The sequence below is a fragment of the Phyllostomus discolor genome, chromosome 6, assembly GCF_004126475.2.
Source record: "Phyllostomus discolor isolate MPI-MPIP mPhyDis1 chromosome 6, mPhyDis1.pri.v3, whole genome shotgun sequence".
Classification (NCBI taxonomy): domain Eukaryota; kingdom Metazoa; phylum Chordata; class Mammalia; order Chiroptera; family Phyllostomidae; genus Phyllostomus; species Phyllostomus discolor.
The window spans coordinates 48,574,061-48,595,996 of NC_040908.2; the positions used below are offsets into that span (position 1 = coordinate 48,574,061).

General features: G+C 38.4%; 1 protein-coding gene across 7 annotated transcripts in view; it reads left to right on the forward strand.

The window, feature by feature from the left end:
- The first annotated feature begins 810 nt into the window (after nucleotides 1-810).
- Nucleotides 811-21,936, forward strand: part of PAIP2B (poly(A) binding protein interacting protein 2B) — a 34,210-nt gene continuing 13,084 nt past the window's right edge. For 3 of the 7 annotated variants that reach the window (XR_004903723.1, XM_028516080.2, XM_036028090.1), the window contains exons 1-2: nucleotides 812-991; nucleotides 1,634-1,690. The gene's annotated coding sequence lies outside the window, so the exon portion shown is untranslated. Of the gene's footprint in view, nucleotides 992-1,633; nucleotides 1,720-9,144; nucleotides 9,152-15,792; nucleotides 15,835-21,936 lie in introns of those variants that run through there. The other 4 variants (XM_036028091.1, XM_028516079.2, XM_036028092.1 and 1 more) reach the window with 4 other exon arrangements.

Consider the following 21,936-nt stretch of genomic DNA (forward strand, 5'->3'; position numbering starts at 1 on the left):
ATTGTGAAGTCACTGAGGCTCTACTTTGTGTTATGTATATAGGTAGCATGAGAGGTGTATAAAGAAAGATTTCCATAAAGAAGTCCCCACTTCCTGACGAACAAATTTAAAGTCAAAGTTTTTAGGGGGCAAAGATTGTACACCCTAAATCCAAGGGGAAAATAAATATTTATGTTTTTAAAAACACTCGAGAAGTTAGATTTGTTTCTGGAAATGTCTAAGAGTCGTTTTGCTTCCTTCCAACCCATCCAAGGAGCCCAACTCCCCAATTTTCCATCAGTGTCAAGTCAATTTTCCTAGCCAGCCTTGCTCAAAGTTCCTCCCTTGGTAATTGATAGGTGGGGAAATCCCACTAAGCACCCCCGCCTTTCCCCAGCACACACGTACTCATCTCCTTGTTGTACAGAGTGGCGCGACCTGTGGGAGGGGCTGCTGGATCGACCAATGGAAGGAACCCGAAGTAAGAGCCTGTGTAAACAAACGCAGAGGTGCTGTACCTTGGGCTCCTCCCATCAGGACGCCCAATGCGGTCCCATTGCCTATCCAGGACTAACCTAGCGTCCTTTCAGCCAATAAGAGCCAGAGTCTCCCGCAAGGAGGCGCCCCACTTGGAGGGAAAGAATGAAGGGAGCGAAGAGACAGATGTTAATACCAATCAGAAGCTGGGACTTGTGGAGGGAGTGGGTGGTAACTACTTCACATTTAAACCAATAAGCGCCACATGTGTCCTTCTAGGTTACTGAGCGGCATCCTCTTCAACCCAATAGACGAATAGGGCGGTGCCCAGCAACCAATGGCTAGGGTTCGGGGGCGGGGTGAGGAGTCAGTGAGCTGTAAGAGGCAACCTGGCGAGTGCTTCTTCGTGCTGTGGTTCACGCTTTAGTACTGGAGGCCGAGACTGTTCTGGTGACGACGACCTGTACGGCGACGGCTGAGGCTCACAGAAGAGCAACGGAATAGGGTCTGAAGGAAAGGCTTCAAGGCAGCCCAGGTGGGCTCAGTCGCCTGGGCTGCCGGGGAGGGGACCCGCGGGAAGCGCCGCTCTCCCGGTTTGGGGTAGCCCCGCGCCTCCTTTTCCGCCACCTCCGGGGTTATGAGGGGCGGCGCGTGCCCGCCCGAGCTCCAGTGGGGAAGGGAAGGCCGCAGGTCCCACGTCGTGTCAGCTGCGGTGCCCCTTCGCCCTTGGAAGCACAGGGCTTCTTAGTCCTTTTCTTCCCGCAAAGGCGCGCTATTCATCTCCCACCTCCCAAGTTCTCTAGCTACCCCCGAGCCCCCAAACCCCTTCTAACACTCGGACTGAAATCTCTGGGATGCAAGTCCCTTTACTACCTCAGTGGTACACGGTTAGGCAAATTAACCATTGCTGCATCGCCTGGTCCCCGTTCCCGCGGTTGCGCATTTTTGCCCCTCCCCCATTCGCGGCGGCCCGTGAGCTTTCTGCGTTTCTTCTATTCCTTCCTCCACTCCCTTTACTCCAGCCCTCATTCTTGATACCTAGTTTGAGTTAGGGACCATGGCCACTTATCTTCTGCTTTCCCTCACGCGAGTGAGTCCTTTACGCTCCCCCCCCTCCCCACACACATTTCATGCCCATCGCTCACGGAAACTAACATTTTCCACTTGCCTCTTCCAGGCAGCTGGAAGGTGAACACCGGAGAGGGAGACTGCATTGTACAAGGAGCTTTACAAGGTTGGAAACTTTAATCAGTTTTGTAAATGGTAAACCATTATTGCCTTCCTTAAAACGGCATTGGGTCATTATATTCTCTCTAGAACCTTTGTCCCAGTACAGTTGTTTTGGTGATAATTTCTGAAAATGCAGTTGAGAAGAATGTACTGGCAACAAGAAATTTAACATGTATTATTATTTTCAAGTAGATAGAATTGGGTGACATTTTAAACAGCTTAATTGAAGTATCAGAGAGTTTGCAGCGTGAGGGCCTGACCACTCTAGTTTGTCATAAATTATAGAACATACGTTAGCTATATAGCACAATGCAGTTTGATCACAACCAGCCTATGGATAATATGGCCATGAAACTGTTTAAAATTGACATTTCTATTCCCCTTTCACAGAGAATTTGTATTCGTCTTCATAGTATATCAGTTTGGGATTCAATAATGTTGATTCTAGCCATATGTTCTAGGTAATAATGCAAACTACATTGTTCCTAAATTAAATTATGCCAAGAATTTCATGGGGAAAAGGTAATTTGCCAACTTAGATTTGATTGAGACTTTAGAGAGGTTTAAAAATATCAACCTGGGTTCTGGAGGGTTTTGTAACTGAGAGTTATGTTTTGGGTAATGGGGGAAATTGAAGTATTGAGACAAGCCTGATGGGTCCATTAGGCTGTGTGTGTATGAGAGTGCATGTAGAAAAGGGAAAATACATGTATAACAGTGCTTAGTTTCATGATTTTACATAGTTGGAATTGTATTTCCTAGTTCTCAGTGGTGAATTGTAAGCAGTGAATTTAATATCATGTACACGCTATTTTGACCAGAATTTTGCAAGCTTCTGTGAAAAATTGTCACTGTTTTTCTTATTCTATCTGTAACGTATCAGTATGCTTGCATGTATGGCTAGACTGTATCTTGTATATTGAGTAGTACGTCTAGTAGAGTGGATTAAAAGGAATCTTTACTATGAGGAGGCAGCATTGTCTAATGGACCATATGTTTGAGCCCTATTAACAAATCACACTAAAAAGAGGAAAATTTTAAAGCTGTTCCAATAAATTACAGGTGTTTAAAATAATGACAATAAGAACAGTAAAAATAATTTATGACGGAATTATTAGCAGTCGTAAAGAAAAGTCCTGGACAAATAGCAAAACTATGAGTGGGTCACTGTTGTGAGTTGGTATAAGCTGCAGTTGGAAACCAAAATTCTTTTTGTACAGTCTTTTCATGTGGATTTGCACTTATAATTACTTGTTTGCAAATTTAAAGGACTGTAGTTAAGATGTCTTCCTAGAGATCTTGCCTTTAAGGAGTTCACAGTTTAATAGAAAGAGACCTGTAAACAAAGAATTAAATGTAGTACAGGATGTGAACAGGACCCAGAGAAGCACTGTGGCTCCGAGTCAGAACCCTGTCACATCTCCAACTGCTCTAGGCTTTCTGAAGTGCCATTTTCCTGAACTGCCTGTTTATTTCACACACCTTGGCTTCTCTCTAGGCGCTGTTCTCTTCCACAGTATAAATGCCTACTGAGGTGCTATTCAAAATCTTCTTGAAGCTTGCTGCTGGCCTCCACTCTATCCAAATAATTGTTTTCTGTATCTTTCTGTTACTTTGTTACAAATAATTATAGTTGATTCTCATTATTCACAGTAATTATGGTCTATAAAGTCACCTAGATCAACAAATTAGCAAATACAGAACCATTGCTCCCAGGGAACATATGTTCATACATACATATATGTGTCACATAGATTGTCAAATACTAAATACAACTCATCCTGGTAGATTCTGTTCTTTTATATTTACAAAAGAGAAAATGAGGTTCAGAAGTGTTAAGTGACTTGTCTGAGGTGGCCCCCTAACAAGTGCAAGAGTTAGGATTCAAACCCTTTCTTATTGGCTGCAGTGGAAAAGCTTCTTGCACTACACTGCACTGCCCCCTACTGTTTGTGTCTGTCAGTTACCTCTGTATGAGTGCTGAAAGAAAGAGCATTGCCCTTGTTCTACCTTAGCTGGAAATGTGAAGGGTGACTCAATTTTTGCCCATTCTGTGTATGTCTGCGAATGACTGCCAAAGTGCCATGAGTATTGATTTTAGGGTTATAGATAAATTTTAACAAGCAGGCAAATTCTTAAATACAGGATCCATAAATAATGATGGTCACCTGTACTTGTAAATGATCCCTGGAGTCTATTTTCTGGTACCTACCTCCCATCCACTGTAGATTCCTTAGTTTCTTTGAGAATTCATTCACTTATTCATTGATTCAACAATTTTTAATTAAGCACTTACTAAGTGAGGGTCTGTTCCAGACCATCATGAACAAATTAGATATTAAATTCCTGCCCTTATAGATGTTGTATTCAAGTAAGAAAGACAGACAACTAGCAGTGTAGAGCTCAGGGGAGAGGTTCAGGTTGGAATTATAGCTTAACTTGACCAAGGCAAAACCTAGTGTGCCCCCTCCCACTTCACATCCCCTATATACTGACTTCCAGAATATTTCTCTTCTGCTCTGTGCAAAACACTTCCTTTTGAGCCAAGTCATGCCCTAGATGATTTCCTTCAAGTTCAACCTATCCTTAGTTTGGGTTCTGAGCCCTGGTCCAGTCTTTTGTGGCCAAAGAAGTAGGATCAGTTTGGTGCTTTATCTGTCCCACAGACTATAGTATATACAAAAGGAACCCCTTGGAGGCAGTTTCTTCAGATGACAATTGAGACTACTGCATTCCTTAAAGTTTCCCAAATGTCTGCCCAGTTCAAATACCTATCACGTGATCATAGATAATGTTCAGTAAATCTTCCTTTTGGTATTGCATTTAGTATTATTATTATGTGGTTATTTTGTTCATATGGCTGTCTTCCTTCCTAGACTGAGCTCCAGGAGGCAGGATCCACATCTTCATTCTTCTGTCCTTGGCACTCAGTACTCTGCCTGTTATATATTAATAGATGTACAAATGTATGACTTGAGGAGTTCCTAACTCTTCCTAAAAGCATGGGAAAATATGAGGGCTTCCTAGAGAAGTTAGTGTTTAAGCTGGTTCCTAAAGGGTAAGTAGGAATGTCTTCCCAGTGAATAAAATCTTGAGATAGCATGCTAAGCAGGGACCCCAGGTGCAAAGGCAGAGTGATACGGAAGGTTACTGAACACTCCTAGTAGATTTTTTTTAAGCAAGCGAACAAAAAACACCTAAGGAAAAAACTATGAGTGGACTTGACCAGAGAGCATGTCACAACTGAGCAACTGGCTAACCATGACCACAGCTACTCATTAGGAATGTAAATTTTAGGGAGAAACATTCTCAACTTGTTGGCAGGGTATTAGTAATAGTTTAGAAATACAAGTGTTGAACTCTGGGAACTGTTACACTGCAGCAAAATTATTTATTTCATCATGAAGCTCATATGTGTCCCACACCGTTAAAGGTGTTCAGAATATAATCAAAGAACTCACAAGCTAGCAAAGAGACAGATGGATGGACTGGCTGATTTATCATGTGATAAGCAAGGTAGTAAAATGCTATAAGAAGAAAGGAGTAGTTAGTAATATATGAAGCACTGAGGGGAAATTTTCTCAAATGAGGTGATAATTGAGCTAGAGTAAGGAGTTCACTAAACTGAAATTGGGAACTTGTTGAAAATTCATATTTTATGGTAGGAGAGATTAATAACTATCCATTTTTGCTATATCTGTTGTGGGTTTTAATTAATAGTTATATTTATTTAAACAGTTTTTCTGAACACAGTGTGAATAGTTATGTCTTTTTTTTTTTAAGATTTTATTTATTTATTTTTTAGAGGGGAAGGGAGGGAGAAAGAGAGGGAGAGAAACATCAATGTGTGGTTGTCTCTCACATGGCCTCCACTGGGGACCTGGCCTGCAACTCCGGCATGTGCCCTGACTGGGAATCAAACTGGTAACCCTTTGTTTCACAGCCCGAGCTCAATCCACTGAGCTACACCCACTAGGGTGTGAATAGTTACATCATAGTAGAAGAATTTTGTGTCAAAATAAACTGGTTTAACCAAAGGTTTCTATAATGCTAGACTTCTCTAGAGCCTTTATTATATTATTGTCCATTGTGAACTGTGGATTTCCAAAAGGCATATATTGCATTTAACCATGGTCTCTCCTCTTTCCCCCTCCTGCTCCCATCCCCACCCCCAGAGCATACATAAACATCTTTTGGCAGTAGAATTATATGAGACATAGTTTGAGGAGTGATGAATTAAAATATATTTTTACCAAACCATGATTTATCAGTGTTCTCCATGTGCATTGTAAGATAATCTGTATAATCTTGTAGGAAGGAAGGAGAGATATTTGGAAAGAAAGAATGTATTCTAACTAAGCTATTATCACCCTCCTCATTAAAAAGTATGGCTTATTCACATTTTGAAATTTCACTGGAGACACCCTGGGGTGTTGCAAAACCAGAACAGAAGTCAGTGATGGGGACAAAGGCAAAAAGCTGCCTTGAAAATGAGAATCTTCCAACTTGAGAAGATACTGCTTTTTGTGTGTGTTCATATTAAGCCATATCAGACATTTATTTTGCCAGTCAGGTATTTCATTTAGAAACATTCTGAAAATTCATGCCCTCTTCTGACTCTGGAGTTTTGGGGGTTGTATGCCAACGTTCTCCTTTCAATAAGATTTGATTATATAAGCATTAGGGACTGAGGCCTTATACTATGTAATTTTAATTCATCTGCCAATTCTGACTGCGAGTAACTCCCGAGGAATTGTTAAAATTAAGGAAGCAATGATCATGTTTTTGACAGCTCACTGAATTTGAAGTCAGAAGATGTTAGGTTGAAATGTGTCTCTGCCAGCTTTCTATTTGATTGACCTTGGGCACAGCTACCTAACCATCTGTGGCCTCCATTCCCTTTCTGATGAAATGAAGATACATAGGGTTAGTGTGAGGATGAAGTGGTGCGCATAAATGTACTCCATAAACTCTGAAACACTACAGAAACATAAGACAGACTAAAGGAATGTATCCGGCTTAATCTGAATTCACATTTTAACTTTAGGTTTTGATTTTATATTACAAAAATAGTATGTAAAATTCTAGAGCATTGGTAGACAAAAGGGGGGGTGACTACAAAGCCCTCCATAGATCTACCATACTGAGACAATGGTTAACACTTTGATGGTTAAATTTTATACTCTCCATGCATATTCTTGTCCATGCATGTATGTCTATACACCATCAACACTCTGTCCTCAAACAGTTTGGTTCTCAACCAAGTTGTTCATGGAAAGAAGTCTCAGTTGTCAAAGAAAACTTTAATTCTCCACCCAACAACCCTTTCATGCTGGTACCTGTATGACCAGTCACGCATCTCTTAGGTGACAAGCAAAGGAGATTCCATTTTTGAACAAGGGGCTTCTCAAACAGCCTTCTGGAATGAATTAAGTTCAAGAACCGAGGTTCTACTATATGCATTTTTTTACATTAGAAATGGGTTTGTCTTGGGTGTTTGTTTAGTCATTTTATTTTTATGACATAAATCCCCTAAAAGCAGAGGCCCCTAACCTTTTTTGGCATCAGGGACCAATTTTGTGAAAGACAATTTTTCCACAGACCAAAGTGGGAGGAACAAGAGGCAGAGCTCAGGTGGTAAAGTGAGCGAAGCTTTCCTAGCTCACCCACTACTCACCTCCTGCTGTGTGGCTGGGTTCCTAACAGCCCAGGGGTTGGGGACCCCTGCCTAAAAGTACAATTGCTTGGTTCAAGTAATTATCAAGTCTTTTGCTACATGTTTGCTATATATATATATATATAAAATGAGAACTAGAAAAGGCACTTTCTTCTCAGCCTGATGAATGTGTGACCTTGTGGTAATTTAATATTCTGAATCACTTCAGGAGCTTCATCAAAGGCACATTCAGAAATGAACTAGATGTATGTACGCAGCTTTGCTTGGCACTGTTTGTAATGGCGTGATAGGAAAGACTCTAGTGTTTGTTAACAACCAGGAACTGGTTAAATAAACCTGGGTACATCCAAACCAGGGAATATTGTATAGTTATAAAAAAGAAAGAGGAAGATCTATATACTTATATAAAACCAATTTAAGATACGTTTTGATTTTTACAAAGGAATAATATATGGAACAATGTGTTTAGCATGCTTTTTGTGTTGAGAAAGAAAAAGGGTAGAGTAAAAATATATAGTCATATTTGCTTATAATTATAAAAAGAATTCTAAAGTGTTATATAAGAAGTGGAAGTGGGATTTTCTTTACATATATTTATACATACATATGAGGTCTGTACAGAAGGTATCCAGCCATGTAATGTGAAAAATAGAGACATTTATTGAAGAAAATAAAGATACAAGAACCATTGTACATAGAACAATGATGCCTCAGTCCCTTTCAAAGTAGGCACCTTGGAACCTCACACAGTTTTCCCAATTGCCATCAACTGCCCTGTCATATTTTCCTGAATCTTATGTATGGTCTGAAATCTCTTGCCTCTCAAAGGTGATTTTAGTTTTGGGAAAAGTCAGAAATTGCACGGTGCCAAATCTGGGCTAGAGGGGGGCTAAGTCACCTGGGCAATTTGACGTTTTGCCAAAAAAATCTGTAGGAGACTTGATACATGAGTGGGTTCATTGTTGTGCTGAAGCTGCCCATCACCAGTTGCCCATAGCTGTGGCCTTCTCAATCATCCAGATAGTTTCCATGGAGGAATGTTCACATTTAATGCAAAATATGATGCATATTTTTTGCTATACTCAGTCATTTTGAACGCAATGGCCACACAGTACCCATGCTCACTCAACTGTGTCTACCATTCCCATTAACTAGTACAGTGAAGTCATTGTTGTTCACACATGCACATTCCAGTCCATCCTCCTGGGCTGCCAGGTTACATTGATGTTATGCAAATCATTCTCATTATATTAACAATGGCTGGACTTTTTCTGGACAGACCTCTTACATGTATATATATGCATACATATATATTTAATCCTCAACTGAGAATGTTTATTGATTTTAGAGAGAGAGGAAAGGAGAAGGAGAAAGGGAGAGACATCGATGTGAGAGAGAAACATCAGTCAGTTGCATCCTATATGCATCCTGTTTGGGGATTGAACCCACAACTTAGGTATGTGCCCTGACTGGCAATCAAACCCTCAACTTTTTGGTGCATAGTGCTGTTCCAACCAACTGAACCACCCAGCCAGGTCTGTTTATATATATTTTTTAATTTTTTGAATTTTTTGAAGTGTTTATATTATCTTTTCATAAAATGAGTGAGTGAATGAGTGAATGAATGCATGAATGAATGAATGAGGTTATAAGATAGAGAGAAGGTAAAAGGACTAGAGGGCTGCGCATCCTTTTGGTACCTGGTGAATACATAGAAACAGTAGCAAAAATTGGAAGAATAGCCTCAGAAAGGGATTGGCAGCCTTTTTTCTTCTTTTACTCAGTTTTGTATATTTTAAAAATAAGAACAATAAAACAATTTAAAACGTTCCCAGGTGGCAGTCCCCATTGCTTTAATAGCTGTTTTCTTTTTCATATTCATTTCTAGTATTTTTCATATGCATACATATTAGTTTCTATTATAATCATACTTTTCATATTGTCAAACTAATATTTTTTTCACAGGAGGACCTTTTTAAAAAAAAATGAAGGTAGGGAAGCTTTGTCTAGCACACATGCCAAAAGTGGGATTATCTACCTCAAGAAGCAGGTATCCAAGCCTTCTAGTCTACATAAGACACATGAGAACAAAAGAAAGATTTAAATGAATATAAATGAAAGTAACATCTCTCTTGATTATAAAATAAACCATGTTCTTATTTTGTAATTACTCAGAAAAAAATACAGAGAAAAATTATCTTTAATTTTGCCACTCAAAACATTGCAGTTTTTTTGCTTTTTAGACCACTTTTATGCATATAAACATTTTAAAAAGTAGAATCATAATATATAGTCTTTTCTTCAGTTACTGTAGTTTAGGACTATTTCCGTGGCAGCAGGTACATTCTGGCATCATTTTTAATAGCTGAGTGTATATCATTAACTAACTATTGCCACCCCTGTGGTGAAATTCCTCGTACATGCATTTTAACAGACTTGAGCAAGTATTTTTGCACTGAATTCCTAGAAGTAGAATTTTCTTGAGGAAAAGAGTACAAAAGTTTTAATATAAATTTTCAAATTATCTTGTAGAAAAATTGCTCACATTTATATTCCCACACACATTTGAGAAAACTCCAGTTTCCTTCCTACATTTGTAATCCTTGCTGCTGTTTAGGCAGAAAAAAATCTCACTTTTAATTTACATTTCTTTGCTTTCTAGTGACTTTGACTCTTTTTTAATGTTTATTGGCCATTTTTATTCTTATAAGAATTGTCTGTTTCGTCATTGCCTATTTTCTATTGAAGCATTTGTCTTTTTAAAAGTAATTTTTAAGATTCCCTTATAGGCTAAGGCTATAAACATTTTGGTTGTTGTTGAGATTGTAAATACTTTCCCCCAAAAAGTAATTTGCTACTTAACTTAATTTTTGTTATCTTCGTAAATGGAAGCATTGTTTTTTCCTGTAGTGTACTCACATCTATTCATTTTTTTTCTTTTGTGACTTTTCATTTTGGTGTCTTATTAAGAAAGACTTTCATCCATACCAGAGTTAAAAATATTTATTTAAATGTATTTTTAAACATTTTAAACCTTAATTTGTATGTAATTTTTAAAAAGATTTTATTTATTTATTTTTAGAAAGGGGAAGAGAGGGACAAGGAAAGGGAGAGATACATCAGTGTGTGGTTGCCTCTTGCTCACCCCCTACTGGGGACCTGGCCCACAACCCAGGCCTGTGCTCTGACTGGGAATCGAACCAGCTGGCCTTTGGTTCGCAGGCCAGCACTCAGTCCTCTGAACCACACTAGCCAGGGCTGTTTGTAATTTATTTTTGTGTGAAGGTAGGCAGTTTGTTTTATATTTTCCCTCCCACCTTCAGTTTTGAGTGGCTGACTCGTTGTCTCAATGATTATTCTTTCTCCACTACGTGAAATCAACTTATAATACAGGCTATAACAAAAGCCCTATTTCTGGGCTTTGTGTTCCATTAATATGTTTATTTCTATGCTCATTGTGTGCCGTTTCAATTAATTTTATATTTCTCCTTATTTTTTAAACATTTTTTTGAAATTCTTTTTGAAGATTTTATCAGAATTTAACAAAAGCTTTAGATTAATTTAGGAAGAGTTAACATTTTACAGTATGCCCATCCATTTATTCAAATCATTTTTAAAAGATGTATTATTTATGTATGTATGTATTTATTTATGCTTAGAAAGCGGGGAAGGGAGGGAGATAGGGAGAGAAACATCGATGTATGAAAGACACATCAATTGGTTACCTCTTGAACGACCCCAACTGGGGGCCTGGCTAGCAACTCAGGCATATGCCTCTGCTGGGAATCAAACCGGTGACCCGTTGTTTCCAGGATGATGCCCAACCTACTGAGCCACACCAGTCAGGCATATTCAAGTCATCTGAAAATTCTTGCAATAAATTGTTTTGTGTTCTATATATTTATTAGGTTTATTCTGAAGAATTATAGACTTTGTGTGTGTGTGTGTGTGTGTGTGTGTGGTATTTGGGTCTTTTCTTTTTTATAACTGGTTGTTGTTGGTTTATATGAAAGCTGTTTATTTTGTATGTTTATTTTGCAGCCAGTCTTATTATTAAGTTCTCTTACTGTTCCTAATAGTTTTCAAATGATTCTTAGTCTTGCTGAAAAGTTAAAATCACATTGGCAAAGAAGGATAATTTTGCCTCTTTCTTTGTGATAGTTATACCTCTTATTTTGTGTTCTTGACAGATTACATTGAATGGTAACATTCAAAGTTACAAGTAGTCAGAATAGTGCATATTCTTAATCTTTTCCCTATTTTTAATGGGAATGCACTAAAGTTTTGAGATAGATGCTTATGTGAATGTATTGATTGCCTTAAAGAAACTTGATTTTATTCCTTTTTAAAATTATGTTCCTTTCCAAAATGATTTTTTAGAGATTTTATTTATTTTTAGAGAGAGGGGAGGGGAGGAAGAGAGAAAGGGAAAGAAACGTCAGTGTGAAAGAGAAACATGGATTGATTGCCTCTTGCATGCACCCCAACTGGGGACTGAAACTGCAGCCCAGGCATGTGCCCTGACTAGGGCTCGAACCAGGTGACCTTTGCTTAGTGAAACAGTGCCCAACCAGCTGAGCCACACCAGTCAGGGCTCTAAAATGATTTTTTAAATGTGTTTTTTAAACACATTTCTGGCAAATACCGACATGCTTATGTAGTTTTCTTTTTCCTTTGCCTAATATGATAAAATATATTTTTATATTTCTCAATTTTAGACCATCTTGCATTTCTGGGCTGAATCCTATTTGATCAAAGTGGTATTATTTCAAATAAATTGTTTGATTTTATTTGCTCATGTTTTACTTGAATGTATATGTTTGTAGCATGAAAATAGGTCTGTAGTTTTTTTTTAAAGGTAGAGATTTTATCCTCTTTTTTTAAAAGATGTTATTTATTTATTTTTAGAGAGGGAAGGGAGGGAAAAAGAGAGAGAGAAACATCAATGTGCAGTTGCTGGGGGCCATGGCCTGCAACCCAGGCATGTACCCTGACTGGGAATCGAACCTGTGACACTTTGGTTCACAGCCCATGCTCAATCCACTGAGCTACACCAGCCAGGGCTTGTAGTTTTCTTTTGTGCTAATTTTGTTCTTTTTAATGTGTTGGGTTATCTTTATACTAACCATTAGAGGACTCTCTTCATTTCTTTGTGCTCTGGAATACTTGCATAGGAATTACCTGCTTTTTGAAAGTAGGTGCTGTTATGGATTGTAGGCTGGTCTTGCCCAACATTTAAAATGCCATAATCTCAGTAATTTTAGTGTGCCTAGGAGCAGAACAGAATGTGATTTTATCTAGCGAGAGTTGACTTTAGTTTGATAGTGGTGTTCTTGGTGTTTTTTGATTACCAAGCTAGTACTGTGATGTCTCACTCATCCTCTGAGGGTGTATAGGACCTTTGTTTTGATACTGAACAGATACAACTGTTTAGTTCTGCAGTCTCGAAGATATCCAGTGCCCTTACTAGGGCTCTGCTTTGTTCTCACTGAAAGCAAGAAGTTATGCAGTAAAACTTTGCTGTGCTAAAAGCTTTTGAAGAATGGGGTATTCTGGTTTAATTTTATTAACTTGAAAATACCAAGGTGAAAAAATCCTAAACTTTAACTCTCTGTTGAATGCAGTTCTAAGATGGAGCAAATAATTCCACTTCACTTCTCTAGTAAGTTTGATATATTCAGACCTAGTTGATATTTTATTATAGAGGTCCTAAACTATCTGAGGATCACATTATAAAGATCCTTTTTTAAAACTTTAGGTGTATGGAAATGTATTATGTGTATTCAGGTTGGATGGGTACTGATGCCTAAGTATACATTGTAGATGAAATCTGTCATTGCACTTGTTTTCTTATTTAACTCATAAAAATAAAACATATTTGATTGAGGGTGGGAGTTGTGAGGAAATTTTGTTTTTAAATCAGTTGTCTTTATTTCATACTAAGGCTACTATGCAGTACCCTTGGCTTTAGACCTACAAAAAGAAACACATACATTTTATGTACGTATGTCCCACATACACACATATATACTTATACATATACACATATATATGATACACATGTATACACATATTTTTTAAATTATTCTTTTTATATAGACAAAGATAAATGTCCTGAACTTAGGCATCATATGGAAACTTCAAGTTGAAGAGAAAGCAAACTCTGGAAGCCATACCTTCTTGCAGAGGAGATTTGCTTTAACAAGTTTTTCTTGCTTGTCTGCTACATAATTTCTGTTGTTCTACTGCTCACTGCCTCAGTTTTTCATGATGATCAGCTGGCTCAGCATCTGTTGAAGGGATATCTGGTACTGCAAGCAGTGGGTTGGGCAGACTCCCTGTTTGGAAACACTCCTGTTTTGTTCCCTTTTTTCTTCAGAGAAGACTTTGAGTGAGAGAAAAAAGAGTAGAACTAGATTCTATAGACTAGACCAGTGCTTCTGAAGCTTGGCTGCACATTGCAAACAATTTCCAAGAGTGACTAGATCAGAGATAGTCAATCTTTAGGACTTCACAGGCTAGTAAATTTTAAAAAATATTTTTAGGACAATATACAGGACAATATAAGATCACAATATTTTTAAAATAAGGATTGTAAAAACATTCTTATTAATATCATTCTATAAAAGGATATTTTAAAACCAAAAGACATATGAAGGCCTTAATTCAGTGCAAAAAAGCAATTTAAACTGAATAAATTTAACTTCATGAAAAACACTGTTTTTTCTTATTTCACCACAGGCTGGTGAATATTCACTTGGGACTGGCACTCGTTTGGTCATTCTTACCCTCAAGAAACTTCTGCCCTGACTGGTGTGCTCAGTTGGTTGGGCATTGTTCCACAAACTGAAAAATCGCTGGTTTGATTCCCGGTCAGGGCACATGCCTGGGTTACGGGTTCAATCTCCGGTTGAGGTGCATGTGAGAGGCAAACAATCAATGTTTCTCTCTCATACTGATGTTTCTCTCCCTCTCTTTCTCTTTCCCCTCCCCTCTCTAAAAATAACTAAATAAAATCTTAAAAAAGAAACTTCTAAGGTTATAATAGGCTATTTCTAAAACAACGTATATATGTATAATGCATGCACTTGAATGCATATATAATCAAATGTGAAATGGGGGTGGAGGTGGGGGAGACCTTAGGCAGAGATTGTATTCAGGCTTCTATAGTGGCATTTCTTGTGTTATACATTTAAAAAAATAAGTTAAACTATTATCAGATCAGTTGAAGACATTTGAGACCCTTGTTTTGTTATTGATACTGTTACTGAGAAAAGTTACATGTATTTCATATGTAATAATTTGTCCATTGGAGTGTTTTTGAGTAGTGTTATCTGCTAAAGATTCTAGTTATCTGTATTTCCCTGTTAATAGCATATATCTTTTTTGGAGCTGGATATAGAGAAGTCAAGGTCTCTGTGATGTACAACCCCATTTGATGTTATCCTTGGAGGACAATTGATAGCCTTTACCTGCCAATGTGGAACTTGAGGGCAGGGCTGGGTACGAAGAGCTTGCCACTGACTGTAGGCAAGTCCATTGACCTTTAAATGCTTTATGGAGTGCATTTTATGTCTGTTCTGTACATTTCCAGTAGGACAACAGCAATGTCGCAGAACATCCTTGAGACATCATGGTTTCTAAAAGTTTGTGCATTGTTAGTAACTGTTAGATTAAAAAAATGAAATAAATACTAAAGGCAATTAATTAGGAACCTGCTTGATAGTTAAAGTTAAACAGAAGTTCTCAGAGCAATAAATTTACTGGTGCATGGATTTTTTTTTTCTTCTAACAAGCATAAGACTGGTGTTTTGTAGAACAACAATTAGGAAACTGCTCAATAGGAATTAGAACAGTTGAGATTCAGACTGTTTCATGTAGCTTTCCACTGTATTGGAAAAATTGCCCTTCGTCTTTAGTCTTTCTATAATCAGAATCACCTATAGCAATTAATAAGCAAAAATACAAATGTTGGGCCTCGTTTTAGGCCTAACGAATCAGAATATCTGAAGGGTGTGTAGTGGAGAGCTCCCACGTGACTCTGATATACTGTAGAGACTGAGAACCACTGAATAGAAATAGGCCTTCTCAACACTTGATAAACGCAGTCTTAATCCTACTTGAGTATGCTTCTATTTTATATCCTTGGCTCTGGTCTAGGGACTAGACTATGGAGTAATTATGTTTGCTGTTGTCATTCTTCCCAGAGTGTTTGCATCCAGACTTTCAGAGTCCATTTCATCAGTAGGGCAATTTTATAGGTCAGTATAGAATACAGAAGAGATTGTATGGGACAATCTCTATTGTGTCCTATATATATTGTCTTTCTTATCTAGTAGCCTTGAGTTTAAATTCTGTTTGTGATTTATTTTTGTTATTAATGTATTTTCTATTAGGAAACCCAAATAATTTTCCTCTTGACTTGTCAGGTAATAAGCTTTTGAGAGCTTCTTGTCAGCTTCTAATTTCAGGTAAGTTCAGTTTTCTGTGTGCTTAACAAGGGCATTGATATTCAATTAGCAAGCCTTTTTCTTGCATCTGATAGAAGATAACTAATGGATCATTGTGTGTTGAGGGCAATGTAGGAAAGCTTAGCAAGGTTGATGCTCCCTTATTGTCATTAAAGTTCATGCAGCTTCTCTGAGAACAAATGAAATAGAAATAGAGGAAACAAGATCATTGTAATGAGAGATGGACCTGAAAATTTTAAAACCTTTATATATATACCCTACCTGTCCTCCCTACCCACCCTCCATAAAAGCTGAACTCATCCTGCCTCCTTTCCACCTTGATCTTCCACCAAATGGTGGAGAAAAGCTGATGGGTTTGTTTACTTTGCAAAACAGGGAGACAGAAATTATTTTAGTGCAGAGTATAACATGCCATATAAAATGTTCTCCATGAATTTAAAAGGTGTTATAAAATTGTTTTTGAATTGCTTATGAAGCTTTAAAATATGTATATGTATACACACATATGTGTACATGTGCACATATGTGTATATGTATACATACCTGTATTCAATGAATACCTGTATTCATTACAGGTATGTATGTATACCTGTGAGAAGTTAGAAGATGAAAAAAAATCACAAAGCTGGAGTTTGCTAAGTTTAGCTAGCAACTGTCCAGTCAGGAAGACTTGAATTAGGCTAACATAAGCATTCCTGCCACAAGGAAGTCAAATCTGCCATGGAGTAAAGATGTTTCATGTGGCTTTGTGATGGACCACATCTCTCCCTATCACATCTTTTCCCGATTACTCTCCTTCCCTCAGATATGACTTTATGCTCACCATTGCAACTCTCTATTACTGACTAAGAATCCCAGGTGTTTAGATTTTCAATCAGGGAAATGTGTTAACTATTCAAAAGATCAAATGAGTATCCCCTCCTACCTTCCTGTGCCTGACATTATTGGTTATTCCTTCTTTCTCCTGCATGTGTAGTCTCTCCCTCTCCACTAGACCATTTCTATGAACATTTAAGCATGTTCTAGACTCTCCACTCATTAAAAAATAAAGTTTCCAGGGACCTGTCATCCCTCCAGCTTCTGTTACTTCTTATCCCTTTCCTTGACAGCTCAATTCCTTGAAAGAGTTACCTGCAAGTCACCTCCATTTGGCTTTCACCCTCTCTTCTCTTCATGGAAACTGCTCTTATGATGCTCATCAGAGACCTCCATGGCCCTAATTTCTGTGGACACTCCTCAGCCTTCCTCGTGACCTTTCAGCAGCCTTCAACACACCCATCTACTGGGTGTATTAGTTTCCTGTCACTGCTGTAACAAATTACCACACACTGGTAGTTTAAAACAACATAAACTTATTCTCTGACAGTTCAGGAGGCCAGAAGTCAAAAATCAAGGCTGGCAGGCTGCACTCCCTCTGGAGGCTATGGGAGAGGGAAAATCTGTTCTCTGCCTCTTCACCTATAGTGGCCAGAGGCATTCCTTGACTTGTGGCCACTTTACTACAATCTCTGCCTCCATGATCACATTTCCTCCTTCTCTTCCCTCTGTCTCAAATCTCCCTCTGCTTTTCTCTTATCAGGACACTTATCATTGGATTCAGGGCCTACTGGGACAATCCAGGATGACTTATTTATCTCAAAGTCCTTAATTTAGTTATATCTGCAAAGACCCCTATTCTATATAAAGTACCCTTCACAGGTTCTAGGGGTTGTGGGGGTTACCATCCAACTCACCATACTGGGGTTCTGTTTTCCCAGTATGGATTTCTGTGATGACACACTCTTCTGGTTTCCTTCTCAAAACTCTGGCTTCTTCTCAGTCTCCTTTTCTATATTATCCTCCTCCTCTAGCTGACTTTTTAAAATGTGCACACGCCATTTGTAATAGTGTCGACAACAAAAAAAACCACATTTTTTAAATGAAAAAAGCAAGTAACAAGGAAAAAACATAAATAAATAAATAAATAAGAAAATGTGCACACACATCAGGTCTGGGTTTTGGACCCTCTTCTCATCTCATTTTGTGCTTTATCCCTAGGTGATATCTTCCAGTCCCGTGGCTTCTGTTACCAGATTTTTATGTTTATCCAGACCTCTTCAGTTCTTGATGCAGATAGACAGCCCACTTAACATCACCATTTGAGTGTTTCAGAGGCATTACAAATTTAACATGCCCAAAATAGAACTCATCACCCTTTTTAAACCCACTTCCCATCACCACCCAAGAAAAGTTTGCCCTTCGCACGGAGTTCCTTAGCTCAGTGATGACATTACCATCCACCCAGTTGCTTATGCCAGAGTTATCCTTGATATTTTTCTCTTCCTGTCTCCCCACATAAGTTCATTACCACAGACAACTGAAAATAGTTTTGGAATCTGCCCACTCACTCTCTTACTACCATTACTTGGTCCAAGCAGCCACCATTTTTTTCATCTGGATTAGTACATTAGCTGCCTTACTGGTCTCCCATTATTCACTCTCGCTCTGTCCAGTCCATTTTCCATATGACAGCCTGAGCTATGTACAAATATAAATTGAATCATGTTGTTGTGCTATCTAGGACCCTTTTTAATGGTTTTCATTGCTTTTAGAATCCAAAGTCCTTTTTGTAGCCTCTAATGTCCTGCATGGTCTGACTTCCCAGTATGGATTTCTGTCTGCTTCAACACTCTTCTTTGCCTTTCTCTTAGTGGTTCTCCTTTGACCCTCCGACTCTATGCATACTCATGTCCTTTTAGTTCCTGAAAGTTTTTTCCTTCTTCTGAGTCTTTGCATGTTCTTTTTTTCTGTCTCCCTATTGCTAGCTAACTTATATTCTTTTGGTATCAATAAGTTCCTTGCTCAGGGAAAACTTTTCTAATTCCCTCACTCCTGGACTTAATTGGATCCCTCTGTTTTGTTTTGTTTTGTTTTTTTTCCACATAGTCCCATTTACTACTTCTTTTGTAACAGGGATCACAGTTTTTCTTAATTATTTGCTTGTCTCTTTCCTGAGAAAATGTAAATACTACCAGGGCAAGGACTGGGTAGCCTGTCGAAGCACCGCAAGCACAGCTGGCCAGGACAAACAGGCACTCAGATATTAATGAGCGAGTGTATCTAGATATAACCAAGAATAAACAAAACCTGAGTCTAGTGGCAGTGTATTTGAAGTAAAATAAAATTTAAAGCTGTTATTCACAATATTTAACTTTAAAAAAATGGTACTAACCAGACTGAATGAAGGTAGCAAAGCTGTAGGAAATAGTAAAGACTAGTTTTTACATCCACTGCTCAATGTACTTTTTCTAGGCATTCAGTCAAAAGTCACAAATCGCACTTAGACTTAAACAGTAGCTAGATTTTGCTGTAAGCCTGTTGGATCTGAAAGTTTGTGGGAGTTTAAAGTGTTGCATTGATGAAGCACATATTTTAGAAATGCTTTAGGTACATTAAAAGCACTAAAATTCTTTTTGTAAATAGTATTTTTAAAAAAATTTATTTATTTTTAGAGAGAGGGGAAGGGAGGAAGAAACATTGGTGTGTAGTTGCTTCTCGTGTGCCCCCTACTGGGGGCCTGGCCTGCAACCCAGGCATGTGCTCTGACTGGGAATTGAACCTGTGACCCTTTGGTTTGCAGGCCAGCACTCAATCCATGGAGCCACACCACCCAAGCCCTAAAATTCTTTATTGCCGAGAACCAAAGCCCCTATTACAAGCCATTTTAGATATGAATCCTTGACCATAGTAAAATGCTAATTCAGCTGATTGGCAGGCCTTAGCACCTCTATTTTGACTATGAACAGAGCTACGTGTTTTTCCCTCTTCTGCCAAAATGACAACTCTTTTCCATTTTTGGCCTGTTTGCTATGTATATAAGAGGGAAAGTGAGGTGGAGGGGGAATAAATTTCAAGTACTTCTTAGATTTCATATGGTAATATAGACACAGACCAGATATCAGCTCTTTTATCTACTGTTGGTATAATTCTAAAGAACTTCTTGAGCAATGACCCACTTTAAACTGCACATTTGCCCTCTCAGTAGAGAAGAAAAAAGATGTGACAACTGATTGTGTGGCAGAGCTGGTTGTCATTGTTTATTGAATGTCTGCATTAGTTATTTGTTACCATGTAACAACTTACCACAAAGATTAGCAGGTTAAAACAACAAACATTTCTTATCTCACAATTTCTGTGGGTCAGGAATCTGAGAGCAGCTTAACTGGGTGCCTCTACCTCAAACTCTCATGAAGTTACAGTCACACTGTCAACTGGGATGGCTGTCTTATCTGAAGACTTGATTGGGGGAAGACGAATTTATAATTCACTCACATGGTTGTTAATAGGATTCAATTCCTGGTCCCATGCACCTCTCCATGGCATGGCTGACAACATGGCAGCCTTCTGATTTGTGATCCTCCTTATGTAAATGAGCACTTTCCGCATCTCTGGAAGCTTTGGAGGCATTTTATTTTTTGTCCCTGCTACACTACAGTATCATAATGATGTGCATCCGTGTGTGCATTTGTGTGGGTGAGGATCAAATGAAATGATGAACGTGAAAGGTCACAGTAGGATGATGGTTAGAGAAGCTCTGCTCTTAGCAGGTAAGTATGGTAGATGGTGAGCTAGAGAAGACCTTGGGACTGAGAGAATGTTACACCTAACTCTGGAAGCAGGAAAGTCGGGGGTGTTCCAGGCAATGATCCTATCTTACCCAGTGCCTTTCCCAAGATGGAAGGCATTCCTCAAATGCCTTACTTCCTGGGGGTCTCCAGCATCCATCAAAGTCTCCCCAGTGCCACCCTGTACTAAAGTCGAGGGGCACATTAAGCACCATTTCACTGTCACCCAGTAAACCCACAAATGAGTGTTGTTCTTGAACTAACCCAGCAACTCAGGGTGCTTAACCCCTGAATCTAGTACCTTCATTGTTCTTACTATAGAAATGTCTGGATGGTTTTTTAAAGTGAGGCTGGGCAGATTATGTGCCTTAAATCAGAGCATAGATATGAAAGTACTTGTTAAGTTATTAAACACTGTTCAAATTAAGTTGTCAGATTGCTGGTATTTAGAGAAACCAAACTTCCCAATTGTGTGGAAAACACAGGTAGAGTGGTATAAAATACAAATTAACACTGTATAGCCAACTGTAATGAAACCATTTTCCTAGTACCAGCTGTCCCATATCTCAGTGTTTTCAACTTTTCTAAAGTGTGTTGATTTGGGGAACATCCCCATGTTGAGATTATGGGGATTTTCTATTCCTTTTCTCATGAACAAGTGCATCCTGCAGTTTGCTCTCCGTGTTCTGCCTTCTTCTTGAATTAGAAGTACTTTTCTGTTCGTTTTTCCTCTGTCTTCCCTTTTTCCTTATGGATTTATTTTTTGGGGAAAGCCAAATGTTTTAGAAAATTGAACTCTGCCTCTCTGTGAATGATTTTCATATTACTAAGGACAATTGTTGTACTGGCTGTAAGCAACTGGCAAATGAGTCTTTGGAAATATAATATGTACAGCCTGCTACCCAGCAAGGATCAGGGTCTCTAAGAATCACTGTGCTAGAGGTAGCCCACTTACTCACACAGTTGCCCTGTCATTTAGAGCAGATTTGTTTCTGTCATTGTTGTGCTGAAAATGGAAGTGGTAAAAATAAAGAGCTGGTTTTCTCTCTTCTATAGCATTATGGAATTACTATTATAGAGCCAGATCTGGAATATAAAGGCAACCTTTTTAATACAGAAACATTGAAAACACCCCTAACACAGTACGGCAGTATTCACATAGGAATGAGAAAAAGCAAATGATGGAGCATCATACTATTGCTACAGATTTCTTTTGTCTGTATTTAAAATATGTTAAACTGATACATTTCATACTAGGTGCCCCCATTTATACCAACAGTGAATTAAATGGGTTCTGTCTTAAATAAAATACTTTTTAAACTATCAGTAGTTGTTTTTCACTCTATTTTTTACTCTTCACAATTTTACCTAATGTCCATAATAGGTTAGAAAATTGCAAAAATTTTAAAGGGGAGTAAGCAGTAATTTTTTAGTGTTAACAAATTATCCAGAAGCAGAGAAGAACTTTTTCATGACTGCTGCCAAGATGGAAACGAAT